This window comes from Lynx canadensis, chromosome D4, assembly GCF_007474595.2.
Source record: "Lynx canadensis isolate LIC74 chromosome D4, mLynCan4.pri.v2, whole genome shotgun sequence".
NCBI lineage: Eukaryota > Metazoa > Chordata > Mammalia > Carnivora > Felidae > Lynx > Lynx canadensis.
The window spans coordinates 78,828,417-78,839,234 of NC_044315.2; the positions used below are offsets into that span (position 1 = coordinate 78,828,417).

Below are 10,818 nucleotides of genomic sequence, written 5' to 3' on the forward strand. Positions count from 1 at the left end.
GTATATGTGCACATGCGTTATTACCAAGGTGATGTTCCCTTTGCTATGGGTTGACTTTATTTGATAAATATACGTAGACTGGAGATACGTTGGTAGACAGACAAACAGACTTACACACATGCTGATGGGGGGGGACGGGGGGGTAAAGCCATCCCCACTGCCCTGGTGGTTGACTCTAATAAAACAGCTCTGTTGGAATAATGCAGTGCCTGAGAGATGGGGTGTAATATGGTTAAATGCTTTTACAGTTCCCCATTAAAGTAAGTGGATGGAAATTCATAAAATATTGATAGCATTTGAAATGTGTTCATCCACAGCTCTGCCCAGAATCTCAAGTGGTAGAGGGTGACTGGCCCAGGCAAAGACAGCCTGAACCCTAACCCAGCCACATAGCCCCCCGATAGCCAAGTGTCTGGGATGGTATCTGGTCAACAGAGCCTCCTATGGGAGCATGGAGAGAAGGGAAGAGGGAGGGGTGGGGGAAGGGGTACGCACCTTTCCCAGTTCCTATGCCAGCAAAGAAAGGGTAGACAAAGAAAGTGTGCCCACCATGGCTCAAAAGACCTTATACAAATTTGTAAAGCCAGCTCGGCAAAATCAATACGTCTCCAACTAGACTATTTTTGGTAATGCTCCTTGCCCACCCCAACCATGTACTAAGAATAAGGGTTTGATCCCCCTTCCCCCCACCCTGGCTGTAGCTGACGGTCCTAATAGTGACCTGGCCAAATGAGGTCAATCAGAATTTTTTTTTCCCCTGGAGGATCTTAAATGGTGCTTCAGGGAGCCAGTCCATCTCTGTTGATAAAGCTGAGATGCTTGGTTATAAACACTTCTGATTCTGCTTCTCGTGATGAAGACAAAGCCTTTCAAGAGGACAAAACCTGCACCAAGAGAAAGCAGAAACAAAGATGGAAACACCTTGTGATGTTCAGACCCTTGGTTTTGTCATCCCACGTGAGCCACTGAAACACTGCTTTAGTTGCGGATAGATAGATAGATAGATAGATAAAAATCCCTGGTTTTGCCTAAACAAATTTGGCTTCTGGAAAATGTCACCTTCAAATCCATTTTACTTTCTATCCTCCATGTATTCCATAATATGTGATTAATGATTATATATAATGTTTGTTGGTCATTTTCCCACATGCTGATGACTTCAAGATGTCATTTTATGCGTTTTCTCACTGAATCTTGACTGTAATCCTATGAAGTTACTAGTCTTGTCATTCCTGTTTTACAGATGAAAAAAGTGAGACTCTCAGGGGGAGACACAGCTAACTTCACAAATTTATTAAATGGCGGATCCAGGACTCAAAGAAAGATGAGTCTGATGCCAAGACTGTGGTCTTAGGATTCTACTTCATCCCTAAAAAGCTCCTGAAAATCTAGACGGCCCCGTCCAAAGTGGCATCTCACTAGCATCTGGGCTCTTGCCCAGGCAATCCCTCCACATTCCATGGACACTCACTCCCAAGTATATGGGCGCTGTCTCTTATACTGTCCGTCCTCGGTTGAGCCCTCTCCAGGGAGGGAGCCTCTAAACGATCTCTCAGGTCAAAAAAAAGTCTGTCCTTGACTTCGTAAGTGTCCTTTTCCATTCCTTTTGTCAAATGCTGCTTTGATCATGCTACTCCTTCACTAGAAAATCTTAAATGAAAACACATTTTATACCAGACCAAGGGCAAATTCCTTCCTAAGACATTCAATATTTCTCAGTCTGACCCCAGCCTCCCTCTCAAGACTAATCCCCAGCCAGTCTCCATGTTACTCCCGTATCTCTGTCTACACTGAAAGAAGTTCTAATTCTCAAAGGGCAGCTTTCTTGCCAATCTTCCTGTTCTCTTCTCTTTCTCTGGCAGAGCTGAGCTTTTCACAGGAGCACACAGTTTCTGAGGGGCAGATCTGGAGTTGAAATCCAGGTATCCCTGTTTCTAACATCTACTCCCTATGATTTATTCACTTAGTATTCCTCCCCAAAATATTCACTGAAACTTTGAGCTGTTTGATTTCTAAAACTCTGTGTTTCTCTCTTTGGGGAAGAAGGCATTGAAGATCTTTGTTCACACACAGAACCTTGGAGGACAAATGTTATCATTTGTCATTTAACCTGTGAGGTCATTCTTCATCATATATTGGTATTTTTAAAGATTTTAAGATGATGGGACACAGGATAATACACATATCTTAACACGTAGGAAAGAAATGCCTAGAGTCACAAGAAATTTCTAGAAATACAGCCACTGAGTCCACCCTTTCTTCCAAGTTGCTGTTTCTTTCTTTTTTTTTTTTTTAAAGACACTGAGCACGGATTCTGGACGACATTTGAACCATGGGCCTTTCTCATTCTTGGTGAGAACCTGCATCATTAGTTTCTCTCCCCTATCAACTAACTTTCCAATGTGGAGGCCCTCCTTGGATTGATGGCCATTAAAGGGAAGGAAATGTGCTGACATATAAGATCATGGGCAAGATATTTCTGGGTATCTGTGGCCTCCTAGGGGTCAATGCAGAAATATTTCATTTTTGGAAGATTAAATTGGCTTTTACTAATGGACTGAATGACCGATGGATAGAGAGAGCCGAAACTAATGAAGGTAAGAGGGATTTCAATCAAAATCTTGGTAGATTCGTCGACTGGATTTACCCCGGATGGTGTGCTGGACCCGAGTGTCCCGCTGTTGACATCATAACCATAACAGCTGAGTCGGCCAGGACGTGTTTGCGAATCTAGCGCAAATGTAATTAAGTCTTATTTCATCATCTGTTTGCTTGGAAGACTGTCATAATGCTTTTTGAGGTTTCTGTTGAACTGTATCACTGTACCAATGTGATCGTGAATAGACCACCACCTCTCCGAGCCTCGGTTTCCTCGGTGGCAATGATAACACTGGTCCTGCTTACCGGGAAGGGTGTCCCTGCTTCCTGTACATTCTTCCAGGTCTTCTTCATGTGATCAACCTCTACTTTACCCTGCGTAACGTATCTAAGACATCACCTCCTTGGAAGAGTCGCCCCAGATTTCCTGATCCCCCCAGGCTAGAGTAGGCTCCCACTCAGGTGCCCCCATGGCTTGTCAGGTTTCCCTTTTCATAGAATTCCTAGTGCCTGGAAATGTGTGCGTAATTCCAAATTCCCTTCGGGGCTGTAATGGCTGTGAAAGGAAGAAACACGTACATCTTGTCTCCTGCCTTGGCCAGTGCCTTTCTTGGTGTCTAATACCCGGCAAGTGACGTGAATATGCTTTAAAAACTGACAAAAGAGGGGCCCCTGGGTGGTTCAGTTGGTTAAATGTCTCTTGATTTCAGCTCTGGTCATGATCTCACAGTTGGTGAATTCGAGCCCTGTGTTGGGCTCTGCGCTGACAGTGTGGAGCCTGCCTGGGATTCTCTCTCTCTCTCTCTCTCTCTCTCTCTCTCTCACCCACTTGCACGCGAGCTCTCTATCAAAATAAATAAACTTAAAAAAAAACTGATAAAAGGGAGTAAGTTTAACACTGATAAAAGTACAAAAATACAAACATAGGGGACCTTGATATTCCTCTGCAAACACACATTTAAATGTAATGAACGTTTTCAGTGAAAATTTTACGGTAAGAAAGATTATCTCTGAATCTTGACCAAAATAATAATAATAGAGGCGTCTGGTGGCTCGGTGGGTTGAGCATCAGACTCTTGATTTTGGCTCAGGTCATGATCTCACAGTTCATGGGATGGAGCCCCACATCTACTTGAGATTATCTCTCTCCTTCTCTCTCTGCCTCTCTCTCTCTCTCAAAATAAACACATAAACTTTAATAATAATAATAATTGATAACCTCCGTCTAACTTTCAGGTCAAGCAGGTCTATTAAAACCAGAGATCTCGGGGCGCCTGGGTGGTGCAGTCGGTTAAGCGTCCGACTTCAGCCAGGTCACGATCTCGCGGTCCGTGAGTTCGAGCCCCGCGTTGGGCTCTGGGCTGATGGCTCAGAGCCTGGAGCCTGGTTTCCGATTCTGTGTCTCCCTCTCTCTCTGCCCCTCCCCCCGTTCATGCTCTGTCTCTCTCGGTCCCAAAAATAAATAAACGTTGAAAAAATAAAACAAAACAAAACAAATCAAACAAACAAAACCAGAGATCTCAATGGTGGCATTTAGGGGTCCCTGTGATTTTAAGAGTGAAGGACCTTCTAAGGAGACTATACTTGGATATTCCTATGCAGTTGATTATAGTCAAGATACTCTGTACAGTGGAATAGGGGAGGTGACAGCACAATTTGTTTCTTCTTGACCCAGCATAGCTGGTTGGACGCCTGATTGAATGTCACTGGGGCTTCAAACCCTTTAGCCACCTGCCTTCCTCAGTATCAGCCAGAGAGATGAGTCCTAATCCAGATTCCACCAGCTGAATGGAAGTGTAATGAGATCTGGGAGCCTCAAGCTATCCTCCGGGGCTCACCTTTCAAGGACATCCAGCCCGAGATCCCTAAGGTTTGATTTTTTTTCTCCCACTGATCCCCAAGTAATGGCACTTACACTATTGACCACTGGCTATTTGTTTGTTTGTTTGTTTTGTGTATTGATTTTTATTGAGGTAAAATTCTCATACCATGCCATCGACCGTTTTAAAGTGTGCGACACAGGGGCGCCTGGGTGGCGCAGTCGGTTAGGCGTCCGACTTCAGCCAGGTCACGATCTCGCGGTCCGTGAGTTCGAGCCCCGCGTCGGGCTCCGGGCTGATGGCTCAGAGCCTGGAGCCTGTTTCCGATTCTGTGTCTCCCTCTCTCTCTGCCCCTCCCCCGTTCATGCTCTGTCTCTCTCTGTCCCAAAAATAAACGTTGAAAAAAAATTTAAAAAAAAAATAAATAAAGTGTGCGACACAGTGGTATTGAGAAAATTCACAGTGTTGTGCAAGAAGCAGCTCCCTGTAGTTTTAGAAAGTTTTCATTATCCCAGGGTGCTGCGTGGCTGAGTCAGTTAAGTGTCTGACTTTGGCTCTCGCAGTTCACAAGTTCAAGCCCTACATCAGGCTCTGTGCTGACAGCTCAGAGCCTGGAGCCAGCTTCGAATTCTGTCTCCCTCTCTCTCTGCCCCTTCCCTGCTCACTCTCTGTCTCTCTCTGTCTCAAAAATAAATAAACATTAAAGTTTTTTTTCATCATCCCACAAAAATACCCCATCACCCATTAAGTGATCATTCTTTCTTCTTTTGCCCATTACCTGCCAACATCTCAACTGCTTTCCGTCTTTGGATTTGCCCCATTATGGATGCATCATAACAAAGAAACCATGTAATAGGTGACCTTTTGTGTCTGGCTTCTTGTAGGCAATTTTTTCAAGACTCATCTACATTGTAACACATATCCGTGTTTTGTTCTTTTTTATAGCTAAGTAATATTCCACCATATGGGTATACATTTTTTAAAATTTTTTAACCATTCACCTGTTGATGAGAATTTGAGTTGTTTCCAGCTTTGGGCTATTATGATAATGTTTCTATAAACATTCATTTACAAGGAAGTTTCTGTGTGGCATATATAGAATTGCTAGGTCATTTGGCAATTATGCATTTAGCCTTTGGGGAAACCGCCAAACTGTTTTCTATAGCACATCCCTATCAACAAGTTTTATCTTTGATGGTATGTTTCCCAGACCTAGTGTCCTATTTGCCTCTGTGCCCCATTCAGGGCCTTGCATCTTATGAGTATAACAATGAGGAGATGATATCTATAACCTTAATAGAAGGCACTAAAGAGAGGATGATCTTTTCGGAGAAAACAAGTATGATTTTTAAAAAAAATTTTTTAAATGTTTATTTATTTTTGAGAGAGACAGAGCCTGAGCAGGGGAGGGGCAAAGAGAGAGGGAGACACAGAATCCGAAGCAGACTCCAGGCTCTGAGCTGTCAGCACAGAGCCCGACTTGGGGCTCGAACACACGGACCACGAGATCATGACCTGAGCCGAAGTCGGACGCTCAACCGACTGAGCCACCCAGGTGCCCCAACAAGTATGAATTTTTGTGTGTCAGCTTTATAAGGAGGGCATGGAGACATAAGGAGGAGAGCAGCGTGCTATCCTTGGTCATCTAGGAAGATGAATTTGGGGCTCTCAGGATGACCAAAAGGAGTGGAGAAGGGAAGGGAGAAAGGAGGGAGGAAAGAAGAGCCTAGAAAATGAGTAGAACATTGAGAACAGGGTACCAGCTGATGTGACTCCTCCCAGCCTTGGCCTCCCACAATTCCCTTGTAAAATATAGCACATTCTCAAATGTTAGGGATAATCATTTTCATCACGCTAACTCTGGTGCTTGCTAATTCTGAAGGGGTTAAATTTTACACTAGGCATAAAGGACTGCGTGATGGAAGCAAAATTCACCGTTTCTAAAAGGTAGAAGGCAACCCGAAGTAGAATCTGAGATCTATGGTGATCAAGGACAACTCTGAAGAGCCAGTAAAAGGAAGAATAATGTAGGTAAGAGACGCTCGTAAGATTTGGAGTCAGGTGATGGTAAATTCAAATACCTGCTTTCCCACATATTAATGACATGTGTCCTTAGATCATTTATTTTCTCTCTCAAAGCAGTAATTTTCTTATAAGCAAATGGAAATATTACCTACCTTGTAAGATTGTCATTAGGACTCATTGGGATAATGAATGCAAATGTTGGCAGAGACTAAGAAAATACCCTCTGATATTTCCTATTTCATTGAGTGGGTTCAACATGTGTAAGGTGTTGGATTTTGTTAAATGGCTCATCCATCTATAAACACGTCATATGATTTTTCTCTTTAGTTCTATTAATATGATGGATAATACTAATAGATTTCTTAATATTGAGCCACAGTTGTGTTCTCGAAATAAAACCCACTTGGTGGTAATATATGTCTTTTTAATAGTCCGGTGTTAATTTTTTACATTGATATCACAAGTAACATTGATTTGTACTTTTATTTTGGGGGGCAAACTTTGCTAGATTCTGGAACAAACATGATGCTCATCTTATAAAATGAATTTGGAAGAGTACCTTATGTTTTCATACTTTGCAATAATTTAAGGAGCATTGACATAATCTCATTTGCAGGATTTGGCAGAATTCAAACATGAAAGTACCCATCTTAGTGATTTTGTATGAGGAGCTTTGTAACGACTTTCACTAAGTTTTCCTAAGACAATTGGTTTGTTTGCAACTTTCTGAATTTTGGTAAGTTGTAGTTTTCCTTAAAAAGTATCAATTTCATCTGAATTTCAGGTATATTCCGTATAAATTACAAAGTAGTCCCTTGAGATTTTTTTCTTTTAATAGTTATCCCCCCCTTATTTCTTTTTTTTAAATGTTAATTTTTGAGAGGAGAGAGAGAGAGAGAGAGAGACAGGAGGGCCAGAGAGAGGGGGGGACAGAGAAACCAAAGCAGGCTCTGCACTGACAGCAGACAGCCTCATGCGGGCCTCAAACTCACAAACCATGAGATCATGACCTGAACCGACAGAGCACCCAAGTGCCCCCCCCCTTGTTATTTCTAATTTTATGTATGTATGCTTTCTTCCACCAATTTCTTGGTTAGGTATGCAAATAGCTTACTTTGCTGATATATTTTTTTTTAAGTACCAACTTTTGGACTTATTGGTTTAAGTTTTCCATTTCATTATTCCCCTACTCTTGTATCTTTTTTTAAATGGTTTTTTAAAATTTATTTTTGAGAAAGCACAAGCAGGAAAGGGGCAGAGAGGGGGTGGGGGGTGGGTCTGAAGCAGGTTCTGCACTGACAGCAATGAGACTGATGTGGGGTTTGAACTCAGGAACCACGAGATCGTGACCTGAGCTGAAGTCCGACGCTCAGCCAACTGAACCACCCGGATGCCCCGTCCCATGACACCTCTAGATAGGATTGTTATATTTTCTTTTTACTCCGTCATGTTTTACGTTGTGTTTATAAGTGTACTATCTTTTATACAAATAGTCTTTCATAATTTGGTCTATGATATTTATTTCTACATTTTAAAATTTATTTATTTATTTATTTATTTATTTATTTATTTATTTATTTATTTTGGTAGATTTGATTTATTTTTTTTAATATGAAATTTATTGTCAGATTGGTTTCCATGCAACACCCAGTGCTCATCCCAACAGGTGCCCTCCTCAATGCCCATCGCCCATCCACCCCTTCCTCCCACCCCCCATCAACCCTCAGTTTATTCTCCGTTTTTAAGAGTCTCTTATGGTTTGGCTCCCTCCCTCTCTAACTTTTTTTTTTCCTTCCCCTCCCCCATGGTCTTCTGTTCAGCTTCTCAGGATCCACATAAGAGTGAAACCATATGGTATCTGTCTTTCTCTGTATGACTTATTTCACTTAGCATAACTCTCCAGTTCCATCCACGTTGCTACAAAAGGCCAGATTTCATTCTTTCTCATTGTCAAGTAGTATTCCATTGTGTACATAATCCACAATTTCTTTATCCATTCATCAGCTGATGACAGCTAATGAATTGATCAAAAATGATTTAAACAATATAACAGAACAAGAATTTAGAATAATAGTCATAAAATTAGCCGCTGGGCTTGAAAACAGCATAGAGGACAGCAGAGAATCTATTGCTACAGAGATAAAGTGACTAAGAAATTGTCATGAGGAGCTAAAAAGTGCTATAAATGAGGTGCAGAATAAAATGGAGGCAGCCATCGCACAGATTGAAGAGGCAGAGGAGAGAATAGGTGAATTAGAATATAAAATTATGGAAAAAGCAGAAGCTGAGAAAAAGAGAGAGAAAAAAATCCAGGAGTATGAGGGGAGAATTAGAGAACTAAGTGATGCAATCAAACGAAACAATACCCGTATCATAAGAATTCCAGAAAAAGAAGAGAGAGAGAAAGGGGCTGAAGGTGTACTTGAATAATTTTTTTTAAAGGATGAAATACTTAAGAAAGTTTGTAAGTTTGCTCAAATCGCTTCCTTTATGTCAATACTTTCATATCTATGGCAATTGACAACTGGTTTGCTACTATGGATAATATTGAAATTTGCTAGTAATCTCTTCTTCACCACCTCTATCCCAGGAATTGATTTGAAACAATATCCTTTTATTCCTAGGTAAGAACTATAAAGCAATCATAAGCTTAATTTGCTTTTTATATGCTTTCCCTCTTTTTAAAAGTCGATGCTGTGTTCCTACAATTTCAAGCATAAGGTTGTCATGGCTTATACCTTCTCTCTTATAAGCATCATTTATACTTTGTTCTACAGGTAGCTATATATTTAATGCTCACCACCAGGCCTTATGTCAATGTCTCTCCAGTCAATTTCACTCTTTGGTAGTTTACTCAGGAAAGGCTCCTGGGAACAATATTTCCTGAGTTCTTGCTTATTGATAGCAGTTTGTCTGCCGTCTTTATACTTGAAAGTAAGTTCAGCTGGATTAATAATATATGGTTCATATTTTCTTTCCCTGAGTATCTTAAATATGTCATTCCATTGTCTCCTGATATAAGATGTTGCTGTCAAGAAATCTGATAGCCATCCAATTTTCTTTCCTTTTTAAGTGACTTAGTCCTTTTGCCCGGGAGCTCAACGTACTTTTCAGCATGTGTTGGTAGGAGTCATTCTGGGTAATTTTTCTTGAGTATCTGGTGTTCTTCTCTGCCATGTGCTTTCAGATCCTGTTTTTAGGAAAGGTGCTTTGTATTGGATTTTTTTTTCAGTTTGAAAGTATGTGTTTATTAACTGACCAGATTACAAAAATAATAATCATGGCAGATACCTTAGTTCATCCTTCTAATAAGCCTATTGATCTGGTCTCTTCCCTGTTGCCAGCATCTCCAAATGGGGGTGGTCTTTTTCTTCCTTCCCCCTCATGGAGAAGATAATCTGAGGGGCCATAAGAAGTTGTTTGCCTCTGCGAAGCGTTTTGCCACAGATCTCGTGAATCAGATCCTCCACGCAGATGATGCCGTCTTCGCCGAGAGATCTAGCAATCTATGTGCTATCTGCCACGGCAATTTGCTTCTTGTTGGTTTTGCCATAACCACACTCGTAGATCAAGTCATCTACCAACTTCAGGTTTGGGTACCCCTAGGCTATATGGGGTTCCACAGTCCTTAACATGTTAACCAAAGCCTTGTTGAGTTTAACAAGGGTGCCGCTGAAGTTCTGGCAAAGACAAAGGAACTGCAACACCTTTCCAAACTTGGGCTTGCACCATTGATACCTCTGATCCTGATGACGAATGCCAATTTGGGTTCCGCAGGTGCAGAGAAGTCGCTGGCCTTTCTTGCCATCCTACCCGTCCCACCCTGCTCAGTTCTGCACAGATGCCTATATTCCTGTGGGGATGCTGAGCATTTTTGTAGATAAGCTTCCTCCTTGCCTTTGGAGGCATCTTCCAGGCAAACTTCTTTCTCAGATGCTTCATCTTCAACACGGCAAAAATTCCTTTGCTTTCTCTTTAAAGATTTTTTTTTTAATGTTTATTCATTTTTGAGAGAGAGGGAGAGACAGAGCACAAGCGGGAGAGGGGCCTTGGGAGAGGGAGACACAGAATCCAAAGCAGGGTCCAGGCTCCAAACCATCAGCACAGAGCCCAATGCGGGGCTCAAACCCACGAACCACGAGATCATGACCTGAGCCAAAGTCGGACGCTTAACCAACTGAGCCACCCAGGTGCCTCTGCTTTGCTTTTTCTTAAGGATTTTCCGGCACAGAAGCAACCTTCTTTTTTGTGTTCTCTGCATCCTCCAAAGTTCTGGCCAGAAGAGCTGTGTTTTGTTTCTTTCTTTCTTTCTTTGTTTAATGATTTCTCTTCCATTTCTTTGCTTTCTTCTTTTGTGAACTCTTCTGTATTATAC

At 41.8% G+C, this 10,818-nt stretch overlaps 1 pseudogene; it reads right to left on the minus strand.

Annotated features, from left to right (window-relative positions):
- Window positions 1-9,735: 9,735 nt before the first annotated feature.
- On the minus strand, window positions 9,736-10,394 carry LOC115499123 (annotated as a pseudogene).
- Window positions 10,395-10,818: the final 424 nt, after the last annotated feature.